The sequence below is a fragment of the Dasypus novemcinctus genome, chromosome 12 (genome assembly GCF_030445035.2).
Source record: "Dasypus novemcinctus isolate mDasNov1 chromosome 12, mDasNov1.1.hap2, whole genome shotgun sequence".
NCBI lineage: Eukaryota > Metazoa > Chordata > Mammalia > Cingulata > Dasypodidae > Dasypus > Dasypus novemcinctus.
Genome location: NC_080684.1, coordinates 96,291,195 through 96,311,518, shown reverse-complemented (window position 1 = coordinate 96,311,518; position 20,324 = coordinate 96,291,195). Strand labels below are relative to the sequence as shown.

At 50.4% G+C, this 20,324-nt stretch overlaps 2 long non-coding RNA genes across 3 annotated transcripts; one reads left to right on the top strand and one right to left on the bottom strand.

Annotated features, from left to right (window-relative positions):
* Nucleotides 1-2,347: 2,347 nt before the first annotated feature.
* LOC131280766 (uncharacterized) lies at nucleotides 2,348-3,130 on the bottom strand. The gene is made up of 2 exons (XR_009188461.2): nucleotides 2,916-3,130; nucleotides 2,348-2,757 (listed from the first exon to the last, which is right to left on the bottom strand). It is a non-coding gene; the product is annotated as an uncharacterized lncRNA (long non-coding RNA).
* LOC131280650 (uncharacterized) lies at nucleotides 2,710-10,424 on the top strand. Of its 2 annotated transcripts, XR_011650309.1 has the most exons (6): nucleotides 2,710-2,818; nucleotides 2,966-3,109; nucleotides 3,573-3,700; nucleotides 8,432-8,558; nucleotides 9,392-9,493; nucleotides 9,706-10,424. It is a non-coding gene; the product is annotated as an uncharacterized lncRNA (long non-coding RNA). The 2 variants fall into 2 exon arrangements; XR_009188349.2 differs by having other exon boundaries at nucleotides 9,392-10,424.
* The last annotated feature ends 9,900 nt before the right edge of the window (nucleotides 10,425-20,324 follow it).

Sequence of the window (20,324 nt, the reverse complement as noted above, 5' to 3'; positions counted from 1 at the left end):
AAAACATTAAAAAAAAAACAAAACATAAGAGGTTCCCATATAACCCACTCCCCACCCCCACCACATCATTTTTGTAAATTATATTTTTTTGAAGATATATACATCACAAAAAAATGTTCCATTAAAAAATACAAGAGGTTCCCGTATACCCCCCACCCCGCCACCCCACTCCTCCCACACCAGCAACCTCCCCCATCATTGTGGCACACTCGTCGCACTCGGTGAAGACATTTGGGGCACTGCTGCACCACATGGATAATAGTTTACCCTGTAGTTCTCACTCTCCCCCAGCACATTCAGTGGTTATGGCAGGATATATAAAGTCCAGCATCTGACTCTGCAATATCATTAAGGACAGCTCAAAATCCCAAAAATGCCCCACATCACATCTCTTCTTCCCTCTCCCTGCCCTCAGCAACTACTGTGGCCACTTTCTCCACCTCGATGCTAAAATTTCTTCTATTACTCGTCACAATAGTTTTATAGTAGAATATCAGTAGAATATCCCCATTTTATTCCTCCATCCTGTGGACCCTGGGATGGTGATGTCCCCTCCACCTCTAGATCAAGAGGGCTTAGATTCCACATGGATGACGGGTGCAGTTCCTCTGCTTACAGTTGGAGGCCCTCTTGGTTCCCTAGGATGGTGGTTGACCATCTTCCCCTCCCTGTTAGCTGACCCCGGTAAGTCCAATGAACCAGAGAGTAGGAGCTGGAACTCCGCTGAGGCTCAGGGCCCAGCTGGCACCTGCGCAGTCCAGACTGCCTTCGTAAAGCTTCAAGAACATTTCTTATTAGCACATGAAGATCCTCATCCCTCTTCTTGCCTTGAGGGTTGCCAGGTAAAACACAGGGTGCCCAGATAAGTTTGAATCCTTTGAAGTTCAAATATTTTTTTTTAGTATAAGTCTGTCCCATGCAATATTTGGGACACACATATATTTTTTTTTAATTACTTGCTTACCTGAAGTATAAATTTCATTGTGTGTCCCATATTTCTCTTTGCTCAGCCTGAAGTCTCTAGTGGCATTGCATGGAACTTCCTGGGAACTTCAGGAACTGAGCACCTGGACCTGCAGGCCTTCATTCCCTTACCCTATCCTGTACTGGACGCTGCAGGCACAGTTTGGGTTTGCATCTCTGGGCCTCAGATCCCCAGCTAAGAGCCTCTTTGAAATGAAAGGCCCCTCTAGTTGTCTAGTCCGCCTCCCTTGTTTGAAGTCCAGAGAGGGATGTGACTCACTCGAGATCACACAGCCAGGCAGGGAGAGCTGTGGGACTGGGTCCCGGGTCTGCTGCTCAGCCTGGTAGACTCCTGGGGGCCACAGAGGATGCTCTGCCATCTGCGCTTTGCGGGCACGTACCACAGACACTTGGGAAGCCAGAAGCTACGGGCTGAGCATTCTCGGGTGGGAAGAGCTCCTCCGGGCCTGGCACACAGAGGGCTCTGGAGCCTGGCCCCCAGCTAGGGCTGACCCCGGGAAGGTCTGGCTAATGGTAATAATAATAGGAATGAATGACGGTGATAATATCCGGGGCTTGTACTGGATATTTTTCCTTTGAGCCTCACCACAGCCCATTTCCCGGAGCTGGACCCTGAGGCTCGGGGGGAGTAAATGATTTCAGTATTTGCCAAAATCCTCTAACCACAAAGTGGCAGCACTGGGATTTTAACCCAGATTTCTCCAAGGCTCAGACTCTTTCCACTGGGATTATTACTATCTATCAATATATTTTTGCCCTTTTTCTGGTGAGAAAAAACTGAATACTTGTGGCAAGCCCTCTGCTGTGGCCAGTTTAGTATTACAAGGGCCCTGCAAGAATAAACTCGTCCAGCAAAGCCAAACCCTCGCCTGTCCCTCTCGTGACCTTTGATGACCCAGCCCTAGCCCATTTCTCCTGGGTCATCTCCTGCAGTTTCTGCTCTCTCCCCAACAGGCCACCATCATTTCTTGTCTCTACACCTTTGCACATGTTTTAGGTCAAGTGGGAAAAGTCAGATAGAAGTAAGTGGGTTCAAATATCAGCTCAGCCACGCCCCTGCTGTGCGACCTTGGACAAGTCGCTTAACCTCTCTGAGTCCCACATTCCTCTGCTGAGCACCTTCCTGCTACACTGTAACCTGATTAATGTGCATTTTGTGGAAAGAAGGGGCAGAGGGAGGGAGGAAAGGAGAAATGAGTGAAGGAGGTCAAATGCAATGACTGCACCACACTAGTGAAAGAAGTTGTTGATGTGGGAAAAAGTGGGGGGTGTAGGGAGTGGAGCATATACAATTATACATTATATTTTTTAATGTAACATTTTGTGTGATCTATGTATCTTTTAAAAATAAATAAAAAATACATTTAAAAGAGAAAGACTGAAGGAAGTATTTATTTATTGTGTCCCTACCATGTTGTGCCAGACCCCGTGACAGGTGCTGGGGAGACTGCTCTCCTGGAGAATTTTCTCAAAAGGCCAAGGGTGTGATTAATTGCCACGGGAAGTTAAGTAACAGGCTTTGTAACTACGGGCAGGATTTCTTCTGAGCCTTAAAAGCCTTTCTCGGTTTCACCTGCTGGAGAAAGTCCCCCTAATTTGACAGAAGAGAGAGGGCAGTCTCAGGTCGCTCAGCGGGTAAGTGGTGGATGGAGGCTGGATTTGCACCGCAGTCTGCTTTCACTGGCCGCCCTGGTTCTCAGTGGCGTCCCCAGCGCTTGGCCGAGAGCCTGGCCCAGAGCCCCAGCTCAAGGAGGCAGGAGCTGCCAGTTAAGACTGCGATGAAAAGAAGGTGGCGGAAGCTGGTGAAGGCGAGACTGGGAGGCAGGCTGAGAAGGTGCGAGAAGCCCAGCCTTGCTCCAGCCTGCAGGGCAGAGGCTGGGTCCCCCACCCCCAGGGGTGCCCCCCCCCAAAGAACCTGGGGGCCCTCTCACCTGTAGCTGTTTGCGGGAAGAATGCAAGCGCGCACACCTGTCTTTTCCAGCCGGTGCTCTCCGTCCACGCCAGCGCTTCTCAACCCCGGCCCTGCCAGGGTCTCCCTGCGAGAGGAATGGGTGGGAGCAGGGAGAGGAGTGGCCCGAGGCACACTCAACTCCTTCGGATCTGCTTTGCTTTCTTAAGGAAGCTTGTGAGTTTTGCATTCCATTGCAAATAGATCTATGTTTGTTTTAATATAACCCAATTCCCTCCCCAGCACGCCATAAAGGGTTGGCATCAACTGATTGCAGAGGGCATTCCCATCCCACGGTTTGCACACCCCCGGAGCCTGGGGCCAGCTGCAGGGAGTGCTCCCCTCGCTCTATGGGAGCAGCGTGTGTGTGTGTGGGGGGCTCCGAGGCCCCTGCCCCTGCCTCAGCTCACGATCCTGTGTCTGGGTGTCACAATCACCTGCCTCTGTGGCCGCCTCCAGGGGCCTGGGTTGGTGGACCCTGCACAGAAAAATGAGTGAACGAAAGAAGGGGAAAGGGTGCTGGGCCTTTGGGGTGCTGCGGTAGGCAGAATAGGGCCCCCAAAGATGACTGAATCCTAACTGACCACCCCCCCCCCAAATGAGGGTCACGTTTCCTTACACGACCGAATGGGTTTTGCAGATATGCTCGGGGAAGGGATGGCAGGAAATTCTGCTGGGAGCAACAGTGTCTCCTTCCCAAGTCCGGATTCCCAAAATCTGCCCACCTGCCTGCCCCCCCACTTCGGGGAGGCCAGTTCCTGGCAAGACGTATGTATCCTACCGCTTCTGTTTCTCTGGCTGAACCCCGACCAAGAGGTCCAGGGTCCAGTGAAACTGGCCTCTGGGGTCTGTATTTGGGAGACACAGAGAATGGGGTCGTGGCGGGCAAGAGAGAGCCCGCCCAGGACTCATCTGGAAGGTCTGGTGCCCTCTGACGGAGCCCGTGTGGAGCTCAGGTCTTCCGTGCCCAGGGCTGTGGACGGGGCGGAGGTGCGGGGCCCCAGGGAGGTGTGGACAGGGGTGGGGGTGGGTGGGGGAGGGCAGGGGGCTGGAGAGGCCGGGCCCAGCCTTGCCCAAGTCTGCCGTGTGACTGGCCCAGCAGCAGCCTGGGCCCCCGGACGCTGCGGAGGGCGAGGCTCCCCTGCCGGTCCGGAGCTTACAGTCGGGGGGAGGCGAGTCACAGCAGCACCCACCCCTCCAGTTGCCTCAAAAGCACTGACACCTACGGGGTGAAATACGGGAGAGGGGGCATGGCCGGTGGAGGCCCCCAAATGCGGTGACTCGGAGAGGAGGGGTGGGTTGGGGAGGCGTGGGGGCAGGCAGCGGGGCTGGGAACGTGGGGGTCAGGGAGAAGGGGGGGGCTGTGGTGGGAGGGTTCCTTCCTGGCCCCCGTCCATCCACCCCCCACCCTGGAAAAACTTTCCTTTGAAGGGCAACTCCGCCCCCCTCCCCCAGAGTAACCCGAGCCGCTTCTCTGCCCCCCCTTCCCCAACCCCGGCTCCTCCTCAGACCTCTCCAGGGCTGTGGTTTAGCAAACAATGTGGATCCTTTGGAGCTTGGAGACAGGCCTCCGCCCCTTCCTTCTTAGTGATGGCAAGAAATGCTTGGCATTCCTGAGCAGGAGGGCAGGGGCTTTCCCCAGCCGAGGGGCAAACGGGGCAAAACCCTCCTCCACCCAACGCCCCCTCCCACACTCCCGAGCTCCCTCAGCTGCCAGTGTCCCCCCACCCCCCTATGGGTGCCTGTGGGACAGCCCGGGAACCTGCAGGGGGCCGCAGGGAAGAAGGCCCTGGGGGGTCCTAGAGGGTCAGCAAGCTGCTGGAGCTTCCCTCCTGGGGGTAAAACAGGTCGGTTGAGGGCGTGTGTGTCAAACTGCACAGTGACAGAGCTCCGTGATAAGCACGAAGCTGCCAGGATACCTGTCCTCCCACAACACTGCAAAGGGGCACCTCCCACCACTTCCCTATATCTATCGCTGAGAAGTGGCTGACGCCCAGAGAGGTTGAGTAAGTTGTCCAAGAACACACGGTGGCTAAGTGCAGTCGCCAGTATTTGGACGCAGGCTGTGTGGCTGCAGGGTCCCCGCTTTACAGCACTGTAGGCATTGCCCACGGAGGGAGGAAGAGAAGCAAAGGCCCGGGAGTGTGGGGGCGAAAGTGGGGTGCTGAGAAAATCAAGAAGGCTCTGGGGCTGTCGGTGGTGGGAATGGGGCAGGGCATGGGAAGGTCAGACACAGATGGCGCCATGTCGGGTGGGACCTGGGAGACCCAGTGAGAGGTTTCCACTCTCATCTGCCCTGTCCACAAGCTTCCAGGTAAGATGTACTTGGAGCACTGGTTTGCTGCTCTTAAATATATTGAAAAACCACAGAATCAGCCGACTGCTGAAGTCTCCCTAGCAGTGGGACTTTAGGATGACCCTTAGGTCAGGTCGGGGTACGTGTCCACGTCTGCTCTGAGATGGGAGAACTGCCCGTCAGTGTACCCCTGAAGTGGAAGGGGGCAGGGTGGGGGAGCAGCAGGGAGCCCGGGACGAGACCCCACCCTAACCCCCACCCAGCACTCTGTGAGCCGGATAGTGAGTAACCCGAGCGCCCTGAGCCGCAGAGCACCTTGCCCTGTCCACCGCGGCGTGTTGGGGCGTCAGGATTTACCGCCACCGTCTATTCATGACATCTGCGACTCACCTGATACCTAATTCCATGTGATCTTCACACAAACCCAGAAGGCAGGATTTGCTTTCCCTGGCTGAAAAACTAAAAACCCCAGACCCCGAGACGCTGCGTGGAGAAGCGGCTTGTTCAAGAGTTGACGGCCAGTGAGGGGAACGACCAAGAGCTCCGAGGGCGGTCCTTTCTGCCTCCCCCTCGAATGAACGCATTTGTGCATGCCCAGCGCCGCTGTCTGGTGTCTGTCAGGATCCTCCTCCCACTGGGACTGCCAGTATTGACCAAGGATGAGGTCTTGTGGCCGAGCACCCTGCTTAATGCTGTACAGCCACTAGTCCAGTCCTCAGGACACGTCTACCCGGGAAGGACGTGATACTGTTGTTCCCACTTTACAGATGAGAAAATAGAGGCTCCCCTTAAACACAGGACCCGCAGGAAGATGCAGAGCTGGGCTTTGACCCTGATACCAGCCCTCTCACCCCAGGGCCCTAATCAGTAACCCAGAGGCTGGCTCCCCACGCCCTCCTCACCCTCCCTCTCCCCATTCTCCCCTCTGCATTGTGCCTCTGTGGGCTCCCCTGGCCCAGCAGGCTGGAAACTCCTCTGGCGGTAGAGCCCCCAGCCTCACCCACGGTGTAGCCCTCTGTGTCCCCGCTGAGGGCTCCACAAATGTGTTCGTGAGTTACAGAGTATATTAGTCAGCCAAAAGGGGTGCTGATGCAAAACACGAGAAATTGGTTGGTTTTGATAAAGGGTATTTATTTGGGGTAGGAGCTTACAGATACCAGGCCATAAGGCATAAGTTACTTCCCTCACCAAAGTCTATTTTCACGTGTTGGGGCAAGATGGCTGCTGACGTCTGTGAGGGTTCAGGCTTCCTGGGTTCCTCTCTTCCCAGGGCTTGTTTCTTCCTGGGCTCGGGGTTCCTCTTTTCCTGGGGCTGGCTTCTCTTTCCTCTGTGAGCTTAATTCCCAGGGCTCCAGCTTAAGGCTTCAGCATCAAACTCCAACATCAAACTCCAACATCAAAACTCCAACATCAAAAATCCTCAGCTCTGTCCTTTGTCCTGCCTTTTATCTGTGAGTCCCCACCCCTTGGTGGACGCCCTAATGACAGCCCAATCAAAGCCCTAATCATAACTTAATCATGCCCAGGTGCAACCAGATTACAAACATAATCCAATATCTATTTTTGGAATTCATAACCGTATCAAACAGCTACACAGAGCATCTAGCTTTTCTACAGCATCTTGGGTTCTCAAAGGATCGTGATGAGTGGGGAAGCACAGGCTGCGAGACCAGACAGACTGGACTCCAATTTTAGCCCCCCCCTCTTGAGGACACTGTGGTCTTGGCCTCAACCTCCTCACCTGTAAAGTGGGGTTCACAGAACTCCTGCCTGGGATTCCCAAGAAGGCGAAATGAGAGGAGGCTTGTAAGTCCTTTCCCCTTAGCAGGGTGTGGGGGCAGAAGAGTGCGCCCCCCCAAGATGCCCATGTCCTAACCCTTCCTGTGAGTAGGTTGGGTCAAGGCAAATGGGACCTGAGCCTGAAGATGGAATGAAGGTTGCTGGTCATCTGACTTTAGAAGTTGGGAGGGAAGCAGACATGGCCCAACTGATAGAGCATCCATCTACCATACGGAGGGTCCAGGGTTCGATCCCCAGGGCCTCCTGACCTGTTCAGTAAGCTGGCCCACACACAGTGGAGTAAGGGGAACACAAGGAACTCAGGGGTGCCCCCGCATAGGGGAGCCCCATGTGCAAAGAGTGTGCCCTGCAAGGAGAGCCATCCTGCGTGAAAAAAGCACAGCCCACCCAGGAGTGGCGCTGCACATACACAGAACTGATGCCGCAAGATGACATCAAAAAGAGACCCAGTTTCCTGGTGCCACCTGAAAAGGCAAGCGGATGCAGAAGAATACACAGTGAATGGACACAGAGAGCAGACAACGGGGGCAGGGGGGGGAGAAGGGGAGAGAAAGAAATACATCTTAAAAAAAAAAAAGTTGGGAGATGGTCCTGAATTAACTAGATGGGCCTAGTGTAATCACAGGGGTCATCAAAAGTGGAAGAGGGAGAGAGGGAGAGGGAGATGCAAACTACAGCAGAATGACCAGAGACGCCAGCTGCTGGCTCTGAGGGTGGGGACGGGGCCCCTGGGCAAGGGATGCGGGCGGCCTCTGGAGCTGGAAAAGGGAAGGAAGCGGCTTCACCCCTCGAGCCTCCAAAAAGAAGTGCAGCCCTGCCGACACCTGGAGGTTAGCCGGTGAGACCCGGCCTGACCTCTGACCGACAGACCTGCAAGACCCCAGGGTCGATGTTGCTTAAACCCCCTAAGTGTGTGGCCGAGCCTTACAGGAGCGTAGAACACCAACTCCCAGGGCATCCGCAAACGTCGGCTCCCTTTCCCACCTCCGGCTCCTTTGTCCCTGGTGCCCCCATCTCACAGGGCAGCAGGTCTCCTAGGCCCGCCTTTCACATGACACACCAGGAGTTCCAGGCGCTGCAGCCAAGCAGAAGTGGACACAAGCCCCGGGCTCTAACTTACAGCACCGCCTTTCCCCGCGGCCACGTCCCCCCGGGGACGTGACAATGACTTAGGAGCCATGCCAGCGTGGGGGGCTCCTCTGCCCCCCGTCCTGCCCTGAAGCCCCAGCTGCAGTTCCTGCCACCCCCTTCCCCAGCTCCTTGCCCTTTGGTGTCCTTTGTCTTCCAAGGAAGGGACCTGGGACCTTGACTGTCTCCGCCCAGAGCGGGGGGGTGCCGGGAGGGTGCCGGGACCCGGGGGCGCAGTGGAATGGGGGTTCTCCTCTCCTGCACACCCACCACAGCCCAGACCCCCGACTCTCCACCTGGAGACGCCCCTCCGAGGTGTCCTCAGCGCCGGGAGCCTGCACAGCTGCTTGGACAAGAGCAGGAGGGGAGCTGCCGCCCCCGGGGCAGCTGACGGGGTCAGAGGTAAAGTCCACTTCCTGCCGGGCCCCTGGGGAGCTGCCCCCCTCGGAGGGGCCAGCTGGTCTCCAGAGGAGGGAGGGGAGGCAGGAGAGGACAAGGGCGGGGAGAAGGGAAGCGCGTGGGTCAGGGAGAGGAGGGAAAATAGGGCAAAGGGGAAGGGAAGGGAGCCAGAGGGAGTTGGGAAAGACAGAGAGATGGGCAAAAAGCGAAACAGAGATAGAGGAGAGAACCAGAAGCAGATGGTAACAGAAAAATAGAGACAGACACGTCAGGAAAAGATAAAAGTCAGAAAAATGGAAGAAAAGCAAGTTAGACAGAAAAAATTAGTAAGAGAGTGAGGGAAAAAGGAAGAAAGAGGAACAGACACAGGCAGAGACCCAGAGAGAAAGAGAATGTGCCAGAGAGACCCAGAGAAAACACCTGAGCGTTTCTTTTGGTTTTCCTGCTACCTGCTGAGGGGCCTGCAGGTGTGGGGCTCAGTGCCAAGGGGCCAAAAACATCCCATCAAGGCCACTGAGAACCTGGGTGGAACCAGCCTGGCCTGGAGGAGAGGTCAGTCCCCAAGCCATCCCCACCCTCTGGGCCCTGACTTGTGACAGGCTCTTGGGAAAGCCCCTCTCCGAAGGTTCACCAAGCACCTGCAGGCATTCTTGAGCGTCTCCATTTATGCCCGTGGGCCAGGGAAATTTCTCAGGGGAGCATGGAAGAAGTTAAGTCAGTCTTTCAGTCTGGACCTTGATGTCAGGCCAACCCGAGTACAAGTTCAGACTCTAGTATCTCCTTGCTGTGTGACCTTGGGCAGTGACATCCCTTCTCTGACTTGTTTGTCGCTTAAGTGTGACTGCGCTCCCTTCCATGGCTTTTGTTCCCACCCCTGCACACCCGGAAGGAGACCTCAGGGGTTTGCATCCTTCCATCTGCAAAACCAGCTGCACTCAGTGAGTCAGGAGATTTCACTGAAGGTTTGGTGGGGACAAGAAGAAGTTACCTTGCACAGTATGTAGAACATTTAACAAAAACCCGCGTGGCCAGCCCCGTCCTCCCCACGGTCTCCTCTCCTGCTGGTCCCCTCGCCACCCTTTCACAGGCAGCTGCTCCACTCTCCCGGGCTCTGGCTTTGTGGCCTTTCGATTGCTTTCCTCTTAAGCAGGACAGTGCGAGTGTCTCTGCTCTTGGACCCTCTTAGCTGTGTCCCAGGAGGGAGTTCTGCGCCATTGCTGAGACGATGTCTTTCCAGTAAGACACGTCGTGTTCACATCTCAGCTCTGCCTCCGTGACCTTCATTTAGGGCTTCTCCTCCGTAAGCCTCACTTTCTTCACCTGTAAAATGGGTTTCTACTAACAATGCCTACCAGAAAGAACTGTTGTGAGGATTAAATGAGTTAATACATGTACAACACTCGACGACCGTTTCTGGCACATAATAAACATGCAATACATATTAACTGTTATTATTATCATCCCCTCAGTCAATAAAGGACCTTCCTTAAATCTACTCCTTTAGGTAACTGTAAGTAAATAATTTCCCGCTACTGCAAATCATTTTTCCTGATATATGTCAAATAGGCTTTATGCTGTGTGGCCACCTGGGAATTTGTGACTACCCCTTCTGTGTCTGGGAAATGTCCCCCGTTCTGACTCCCACCTCCCCTCGCCCGCTCTGCAGGCAGGGAGCAGGCACGAGACAAGCTCTACCTGAAGCTCCCACATTTGGGGGACTTGGGCTGCAGAGGCAGGGGCCAGGCCAAGCCCTTTTCTAGCAAGAGGGTGGGTGGAGGCCTCCGTGGAGGAGTGCTGGGAGTCCAGAGCCCAGGGGCAGAGAAGCGGGGCCCAGCAGCAGGCCGGTGGGGCCGCTTCCGGGGAGCTGTCCCGTAGTGTGGTTTGGGTTGCTTCTTGCCACGTAGCCTCCAAACCTGACCCTGGGATCCCCCCTTGGCCTGGTAGCCTCTTAGCAGCCTTCAGTCCCGCTGTGCTCAGAGTGCGCCTGGCCCAGCCCTGTCAGCACCATCTGGAAACTCATGAGAAAATGCGAATTCCTCTGCATGGGACACTCTGAGGCTTGCTGAAGTTGGAGAGCCCTGCACCAGGAAATCCTTTTTCTAGGGAAACACCACGTGGGTTCAACTGTTTGCACCTGCGTCTCCTGCCCAACTCGCTGCCTCTAAGGCTCAGGAACTCATAGGGCAGCACATTTGAAAGTTCCTGGCACTCCTGGGTGCTCGGCGCAGCATTAGCGAAACTCCTTTCTTTTAGGACCCTGCATTTTGATTCAAAAGGCGTTTCTTTGTTTGTTGGTTTGGTTTTGCTGCATACTGTGTGCCTGACTAGGAGGTAGATTTTTCAGAAAGTTCTTCAGAACTTTTTGGGGTATTTGTCACATCAAGCTGCTATAGGACAGCCACAGAGGAAAACCAAAATGCTAAGTGGGGAGAGCACTACATCAGGGAGAAGTGATTGGGGGGGGGGTGTTGTTCAAAGAAGAACTCCCCAAGGGGGTTCTTGAGCAGACAAATGTATTAGCCAGCACTCTTCTCTTATGCAAGTGACAGATACTTGACCCAACTGAAAAATAAGCAATGGATTTTTAAAAACATATATGTAAATCAATACTAGAATTAAAATATATACTCGGTTTTGAAGATAAAACTATTTGAAATGTATTAAAAATAAATAGATAAATAAACAGTGGGATCTCTTGACTCGCATCATTGAATGTCCAGGCGTAGAGCTGGCTGGACCCAGGTTCGCGGGTGAGCAATGTCAGGAGGATTTGGTCTCCATCCACATCTAAATTCTGTTTTCCTCCTATTGGCTTCACTCTGAGGCAAGTCCTCTCTGCACAGTGGCTCAAATGATCCCCAGAATGATGATATTAAATTCCATTAGTTTAGCAAACTCAGGAAAAATCCAGAATAACTCTGAGGGCACCCACTTGAGTCCCATGCTCCTCCTGAACTATCACAGATGTCCAGAGGAAAGCAAAACTCTGATTGATTGAATCCAGGGCCATGTGTCAATCCCAGGAGCCTGAGGGCAGACTCAACTCCACAGGAACAAATGGTCCGACAGTGGGAGAGAGGTGGTTTCCCACATGGAAACTAGGCTTTTTACCAAAGGAATAGGAGTGGAGGTTCTGGGAAGATAAAAACTGAAACACATCTTCCCCACCAAAGAACACCTGACCAGGCAAGAAAGAGGGAAGAGACAATCTCAGGAGAAAGGGACAGTGTATGGCTTATCTATTGCTGTGTAACAAATGACCACAAGCCCAGCAGATTAGAACAATGAACATTCATTATCTCACAGTTTCTGTGGGTCAGGAATCCAGACACAGCTTATCCAGGTGTTTTGCTTCAGGGTCTTGCAAGGTGGAAATGAAAGTGTTGGCTGGGGCTGCAGTCTCATCTGAGGCTTGACTGGGGAAGGGCCCACGTCCAAACTCACAGGGTTGTCGGCAGAATTCAGCTCCTTGCTGTTGGAGGACTGCAGGCTGCGGCTTCTTGTTTGCTTGTCCACTGGAGGCCACGCTCAGTTCCTTGCCACGTGAGCCCCAGCGTGGCTGCCTACTTCCTCAGCACCAGGAAGAGAGAGTGCGTGACGAATCCAAGGTGTTGATACTAGGGTCACATATGAGAACTGTATTTTATGCATGAATCTTCTGTAAACCTTCAACTTCTAATAAAAAGTTTAAAAATTAGAAAAATATAAAGAGAGTGTCTTCCAGGAAGAGTGTTACCATCTTATGCAACGTAATCCCACACAGGTAATCGTGTCTACCCCATCACCCCATCACCTTCACCATATTCTATTGGTTAGAAGCAAGTCATGGTCCTACCCACACTCTAAGGAGAGGATCACCCGAGGGTGTGAGGACTGGGAGGCAGGCACCGTGGTGGCCACCCCAGAGTTCATCTGCCACAAATGTGAGCAGTGACCTAGGGTTGAGACTGGGCAGAGGATATGCAGGGAGAGAAAAGTGGGCCAAAAAGAGGTTCCCATAGGGAATTTGCTCTTGAAAGTAAGAAATCTTGTCTTGTTCTTTGGGCTTTGCTTAGTGCCCAGCACAGACCCTGGCACATAGTAGGCTCTTAGCAAACTTCGGTTGGATTGACATAGCCAAACTTTCATTCAGTCATTTATTCATTTAAGAAGCATATACTGAGCCCCTACTACACACTTATATGTGTGATAAAGACAGCTCTGCCCTCAAGAGCTCACTGGAATAGTGCGTGGCTCACTAGCACCTTACGGTTTACAAAGCCCTTTTACCTGTCCAGTCCCATGATCTTCAGAACCAACCAGCATATGGACGCCGTTTCCTCCATCACACACTTGAAGGAAGTGGAGTTCAGAGGGATAAAGACATTTATGTGAGGCATCAGCTAGGTCAGCAGCTGGACTCCCTTCCCAGTGCTCTCTCCTTGAAACCCTGCTGCCCAGCATGCATCAGGCCCTAACCTCAGGACACGCTGCCTGGGGCCCCTTCCCTCACCGGGCTCAGAGTTTGGGGAAAGCGCCTCCGGAGGAGCTGGGGTGTACGAGCCGGGGGAGGGCCTGAAGAGTGTCTTTTGTCTCCTCCACAGGCCCCATAAGTGACCACATTCCTCTTTGTGTCACTTTCTTGGTCAAAAGAGGAACACCGTCGTGGGTGAAAAGGGAAGATATGGAAAGAACTGGCCCCGTGGACGTGGAGGGTGGGCGAGCAGACCCAGCCCAGTCTGCGGCCTCGGGGTCCCGCCTCCTGCTCTTGGCTCCTGAGGCGCCCTCTCAAGTCGTGCATTCCTATTTGCTCCTTCTCGGAAGTCAGGGGTCGTCAAGGGCCACGTGCAGCCGCTCCTCCTGGAAGGTCGTCTGCGCTCCTCCTGGGGCCGCAGCTATCACTCGTTGTGCGTTCTGGGATTCTAACTTGGTTTGGGTTTCCCCAAAAGCAGATCCTGAAACCAGGATTTGAATGCAAGTAATTTATTTCGATTCTGATCCCAGGCGACTTAGGTAAGAGAGTGGGAAAGTGAGACAGGACGGGCAACCCCTAGTGTTCGCTATCCAGCAAGCTTCCACCGTGGGCAATGGAGGCTTAATCCTGCAGGGACTCTGGGAGCCAGGGTAGCGCACAGGGCAAGGGACCCGGGGTGAGAGTGTTGAGAGCTGTTCCCAGGGGGCTTACCTTCCAGCACTTCCAGCACTTCCAGCCTTGCCGGGAGCTCAGGCGGCGCTGGCTCCTGAAGCCAGAGAGTCCTCCCGCAGTCTCACAGAGCTGGCATAGCAAATCCAACCGGGGTGCACAAAACCAGTAAGTGGCCAGGGGTTATGGGTGGGCACCAACAGTGTCGTCTGCTTCAGTAGGGCTTTTTTTTTTTTTTAAACAAAGGACTTCACTGTTAAACATTAAGTTTGAAAACCTCTGATATATTAATAAAACAAAACCCCATTTCACAGATGGGCTCGTAGAGTCTTAGAGATGGCAAGGGATGCCACATACTTACTAGCAAGTTAAGACCAGGACTAGAACCCAAAAACCACCTGTCTAGTCTGAGTCCAAGCTTTTTAATTTTACTCTTTAAGTTTGAAATAATTACAGATTCACAGGAAGTTGCAAAGAAATGCACAGAGAGGGAAACGGACTTGGCCCAGTGGTTAGGGCGTCCGTCTACCACATGGGAGGTCCGCGGTTCAAACCCTGGGCCTCCTTGACCCGTGTGGAGCTGGCCCATGTGCAGTGCTGATGTGCGCAAGGAGTGCCGTGCCACGCAGGGGTGTCCCCCACGTAGGGGAGCCCCACACGCAAGGAGTGCGCCCCGTAAGGAGAGCCGCCCAGCGCGAAAGAAAGTGCAGCCTGCCCAGGAACGGCGCCACCCACATTTACCGTGCCGCTGAGGACAACAGAAGCGGACAAAGAAACAAGACGCAGCAAATAGACACAGAGAACAGACAACCGGGGGAGGGGGGGAATTAAATAAATAAATAAATCTTAAAAATAAAAGAAAGAAATGCACAGAGAAGGCCCATGTACCTTTCCCCTCTCCCAGGGTTAACAGATTGTACAACTATCATTACAAATCAGAAAATCGACGTTGGTAAAATCCACAGAGCCTGTTCAGGTTTCTTCAGGTGTGTTCATTAACGTGTGTGTGTGTGAGTGTGTGTGTGAGGTGTCCATGAAACATTATCCCAGATGTAGCTTTGCGTAACCACCACCACAATCAAGACACTTCACTCTACCATCACCACAAAGCTCCTTTAAAAAAAAAAATTTATCCTCCCACCCCCATTGTTTTGCGCTCACTGTCTGCTCTCTGCTTCCATTCGCTGTGTGTTCTTCTGTGTCTGCTTGTCTTCTCTTTAGGCGGCACTAGGAACCAATCCTGGGGCCTTCTGGAATGGGAGAGAGGTGCTCAATCTCTTGCACCACCTCAGCTCCCTGGTCTGCTGTATCTCTTATTGTCTCTCCTCTGTGTCTCTTTTGTTGCGTTATCTGCTGCGCCTGCTCTCCGCATGGGCCAGCACTCCGTGGAGGCCAGCACTCCACATGGGCCAGCTCTCTGCTCAGGCCAGCTCGCCATGCGGGCCAGCTTGCCTTCACAAGGAGGCCCTGGGAATCGAACCCTGAACCTTCTATATGTGGACAGGAGCCCAACCTCTTGAGCCACATCTACTTTCCCAAGGCTCCTTTTTTTGTGGACACCTCTACAGCTATCCCACGTTCCCCATTCCTAACATCTGGCAACCCTTCTTCCCCACCTCTGTAACGGTATGTTATTTCATGAGTAGTTGTATCAGTCAGCCAGAAGTGGTGTTGATGCAAAGTACTAAAAATCTGTTGGCTTTTATAAAGGGTATTTATTTGGGGTAAAAACTGACAGTTACAAAGCCCTAAAGGGTCCAACTCAAGGTGCCATAAGGGAAGCGGACTTGGCCCAATGGATAGAGCGTCCACCTACCACATGGGAGGTCTGCGGTTCAAACCCCAGGCCTCCTTGACCCGTATGGAGCCGGCCCATGCGCAGCACTGATGTGCGCAAGGAGTGCCCTGCCACGCAGGGGTGTCCCCCGTGTAGGGGAGCCCCATGTGCAAGGAGTGCACCCCATAAGGAGAGCCGCCCAGCATGAAAGAAAGTGCAGCCTGCCCAGGAATGGCGCCACACACACGGAGAGCTGACACAAGATGATGCAACAAAAAGAAACAGATTCCTGGTGCCACTGATAAGGATAAAAGCGGTCACAGAAGAACACACAGCGAATGGACACAGAGAACAGACAACTTGGTGGGGGGGGGAAGGGGAGAGAAATAAAAAATTTTTTTTTAAATCTTAAAAAAAAAAAGTACCATAGGAGGTACTTTCTCACCAAGGTCAGCTGCCACATATTGAAGCAAGATGGCAGGCGATCTCTGCCTGGTCTCTCCTTCCTTCTTCCTCTTAAGCCTTTGTGGGCCCAACTTCTTTGGATCTCAGCTGTAGGCTGGCATAGGGCTTGTCTCTCAGGGCTTCCTGTATCAGTCAAGTATAGCACTTGTTTCTTTCCAGGGTATCAGCTGCTCAGCTGCTCTGTTCTCTTCAGCTGCAAATTATCAGGCAAATGGCTTGTCTCTCCCCAGAGCCGCAGGATCAAACAGGACAGAGCTATCTTCTCTTCCGTGTTTGTGGAGCTCTCTCTCTTCCTGTGTATCTTAAGTGAATGTCCATTTATATCATCCCACCAAGTGGGATCTGAGTTATGCCCTTCTGATGTGGGAATGAATCAAGCCCTAATCTTAACATAATTTAATCAAAGATATCTTAGCTGAATGTAATACTATCAAAGGGTATCACACTCAGTGGAATAGATTAATTTACAAACACAATCTCTCTTTTGGAGTTTCATAAATAATCTCAAACTGCCACAGTAGTATAGACAAGGAATCATGCAGTATGTATCCTTGTGCGATTGACTTTCTTTTCTCGGTATAGTTTTCTTGAAGCTCAGCAAAGCTGTGTGTATCTAGAGTTCATTTATTTCCATTGCTGAGTAGTATTCTGTGCTATGGAGGTACCAGACCTTGTTTAACCTTTCATCCATTGAAGGAAGTTTGACCTATTTCCAGTGTGGGGCTATTATGAATAAAGCTGCTCTGGACATTTGTTTACAAGCTTCTATACTGTGGTAGGTCGAATAATGGCCCCCAAAGATATCCACATCCTCGTCCCTATGGGCGTTACCTTTCGTGGTAAAAGAGACCTTGCAGGTATGATTAATTTAGGTATCTTGAGATGGGAACATTACCCAGGGTTATCTAGGTAGCCCAATCTAATCGCTTGGTTCCTTAAGATCATAGAAGCTTTCCTGACTGTGGTCAGCAGATGTGGCTGTGGATGAAAAGCAGAGGAATGCAACCTGCGCCAGACTCAACACACCTTTGCTTTCTTTGGATATGGAGAAAGAGGACCACATGCCAGGGACTGTGGGTGGCCCCTAGAAGCTGGAAAAGGCAAGGACTGGGATTTCCCCCGAGCTTCCAGAAGGAATGCAACCCTGTTCACACCTTGATTCTAGCCTGGAGAGCTTGTCGGGCTTCTCACCTCCAGAACTGTAAGAGAATGAATTTGTGTTGTTTTAAGTTGTTAAGGTCATTACGGCACCAATAGAAAAACAATATATGCATGACAATAAATTTTCACTTCTCTGAGATAAATGCCTAAGAGTATAATTGCTGTGTCATATGGTAAGTCCATTTTTAGTTTCAAAAGGAACTGCCGAACTATTTTTCAGAGTGGCTGTACTATTTTACATTCTTACCAGCAATGTGTGAGTGAACCAGTTTCTCTCTCTGCTTTCCTTCCAATATTTGGTGTTATCACCATTTTTTGTTTTAGCAATTCTGATAGGGCAGTAGTAATAGCTGAATGTAGTTTTTGTTCGTTTCTTTGATTTTTAGGAGGTACTGCGGATTGAACCTAGAACCTGGTAAGTGGGAAGCAGGTACTCAACCACTGAGCTACAGCTGCTCTCTGACTGATTGTAGTTTTGATGTGCATTTCCCTAATGGCTAATGATATGGAACATCTTTTCAGGTGCTTATTAGCCATCTGTATATCTTCTTCAGTGAACTGTTTGGTCATGTCTATTGTGCATTTTCCAGTTTGATTCTTTGTTTGACATGGGGTTTTGAGAGTTCTTTATATATTTTAAGTATAAGCTCATAGTTGCATATGTAATTTCCAAATATTTCTTAGCAGTCTATAATATTCACACCCAACTTTTGCAGAGAAAATTTTTAAATTTTGATGAAGTCCAATTTATCAATTTTTCCTTTTATGGATCATGTTTTTAGTGTCAATCTAAGAACTCTTAGGTCCTGGAGATTTTCTTCTATGTGTTTTACTAGAATTCTTATAGTTTTACATTTTACACTTAAATCCATGATCCATTTTTAATTAATTTTTGTATAAAGTGTAAGGTTCATTTCATTTACTTATTTTTGTCTATAGATGTTTAATTGGTCCAGCACTCTTTGTTGAAAAGACTGTCTCTCTTCCATTGAATTGTTTTTGCTCCTTTGTTAAAAATTAGCAAGGCAGGATTCATCAAAATTTAAGACTTTTGTGCATCTAATCAAAGGACTTTATTAAGAAAGTGAAAAGATAGCCTGCAGAATGGGAGAAAATATTTGGAAACTATATATCTGATATGGGTTTGATAGTCAGAACATAAATTACTTCTACAACTCAACAAAAAGATACACCTAATTTAAAAATGAGAAAAATGCTTGAATAACCAAAGAAGATTTACAAATGACCATCAGGGGAATGTAAATCAAAACCACAATGAGGGGAAGCAGATGTGGCTCAACTACTTGGGCACCTGCCTACCATATGGGAAGTCCCAGGTTCGGGTCCTACTGCCTCCTAAATAAGACAAGGAGATGATACCTCCCACCGCAACAGAGCTGGATGCTGTCTCCATGGCAACAGAGCTAGATCCCACCCCCATCAAAACAAGCAAAGGCCACAAACCAACAGATGCTGTAGCCCATGGGGAGCAGATGTGGGGGCGGTCACCTCTCATGTAGGAGGTCTCGGGTTCAGTCCCGGTGCCTCCTGGAGAAGGCAAGTAAACAATGAGCAGATAGGCAAGTGAACCATCTGAGGGAAGGGGGGGGGGGATAAATAGACAAAAAGTAAAAAAAAACCAAAAAACCAAAAAACCCACAATGACATACTGACTCAATGAGATACTGTCTCATCCTATAGAATGGCTACTATTTAAAAAAAGTATTTAAAAAAAAAGAAGAAAAATAGAAAATAAGTGTTGGAGACTGTGGCAGTTTGAAATTCTTTTATGAATCCCAAAAAGAGAACTAATCCATTCCTGTGGCTTTGAGACCATTTCAACTGGATTACGTCAGTAAGGCCTGACTCAAGTTGAGTTTCCACACTCTTGTTGGGTCTGATAAAAATGGAGAAACACAGAGAAAGACACACAGGAAAAGGAAGCTGCCATGTTTGATCTTGCCTTGTAAGAGAGAGGGCCAGAAGATTACTTAAGCACAAAGCCCCAAGAAGCTGGGCCCATGGACAGCTCAAGAAGAGACTGTGTGCTTGGAGGGGAAGGCTGAAACCTTGGCAGAGATTGCCTGTCATCTTGCTTCAACACGTGGCAGTTGATTTTGGTGAGAAAGCACCTCTTATGGTGCCTTGGTTTGGACTTTTCACAGCCTTGGAACTGTAAGCTTTTACCCCAAATAAATCCCCTTTATAAAAGCCAACCCATTACTGGGTTGTATTGGCAGCCCTTTGGCAAACTAAAACAGAAAGGATGTGGAAGAATAGGAGCACTTGTACATTGTTAGCAGAATGCAAAATGGTGCAGCCAATGTGGAAGTCAATTTGGTGATTCCTCAGAAAGCTAAGTTACCATATGACCTGGCAATCCCAATTCTAGGTATATACCCAAAAGAACTGAGAGCAGGGACTCAAACAGACATTTGCATACCATAGCAGCATTATTCACAATTGCTAAAAGATGGACACAACCCAAGTGTCCATCAACCAATGAATGGATAAACAAAATGCGGTGTATCGATATGAGGGAACACTATGCAGCTGTAAGAAAAAATGAAATCAGGATGCATAGGACAACATCAACGAAACCTGAGGACATTCTGTTGAGTGAAATAAACCAGACACAAAAGGACAAATATTGTATGGTTTCATTAATATGAACAAAATACAGATGAGTGAACTCATGGAGTTAAGCTCTAGAGCAGGAGTTCTTAACCAGGGGTCTGTGAGCTTGAATTGAAATTCAAAAATGGGGACATGTTGATGCACGTATGATATATTTATTAAATAATGTACAGTATAGTGTGGACTTAGTAAGGGGTCTGTGGTTTTCACCTGACTGGCAAAGGGGTCCATGGGAAAAAGAGGTTAAGAACCCCTGCTAGAATATAGGTTACTAGGAGATAGAATGAGGGTTGAGAATGGGGAGCTGATACTTAATGTATGTAGAATTTTTAACAAGATAAATTATAAATGCGTGGGAGTAGAGTGGATGGTAACACATGATAGTGCATATAACTAACACTGCTGATTTATAAATGGGATTGTGGCTGAAAGGGATAGTCTATAGACATAAATGTCAATGGAAAATAAAGCTAGAGGATAATCTAGGGACTGTATAATACAGTGAACTTGATGATGGATGAGGATTGTGGTTAATAGTATAAATACAAGAATGTTCTATGAACTGGAACAAATGTAAGGTGTTAAGAATATGGTTATACATGGGAAA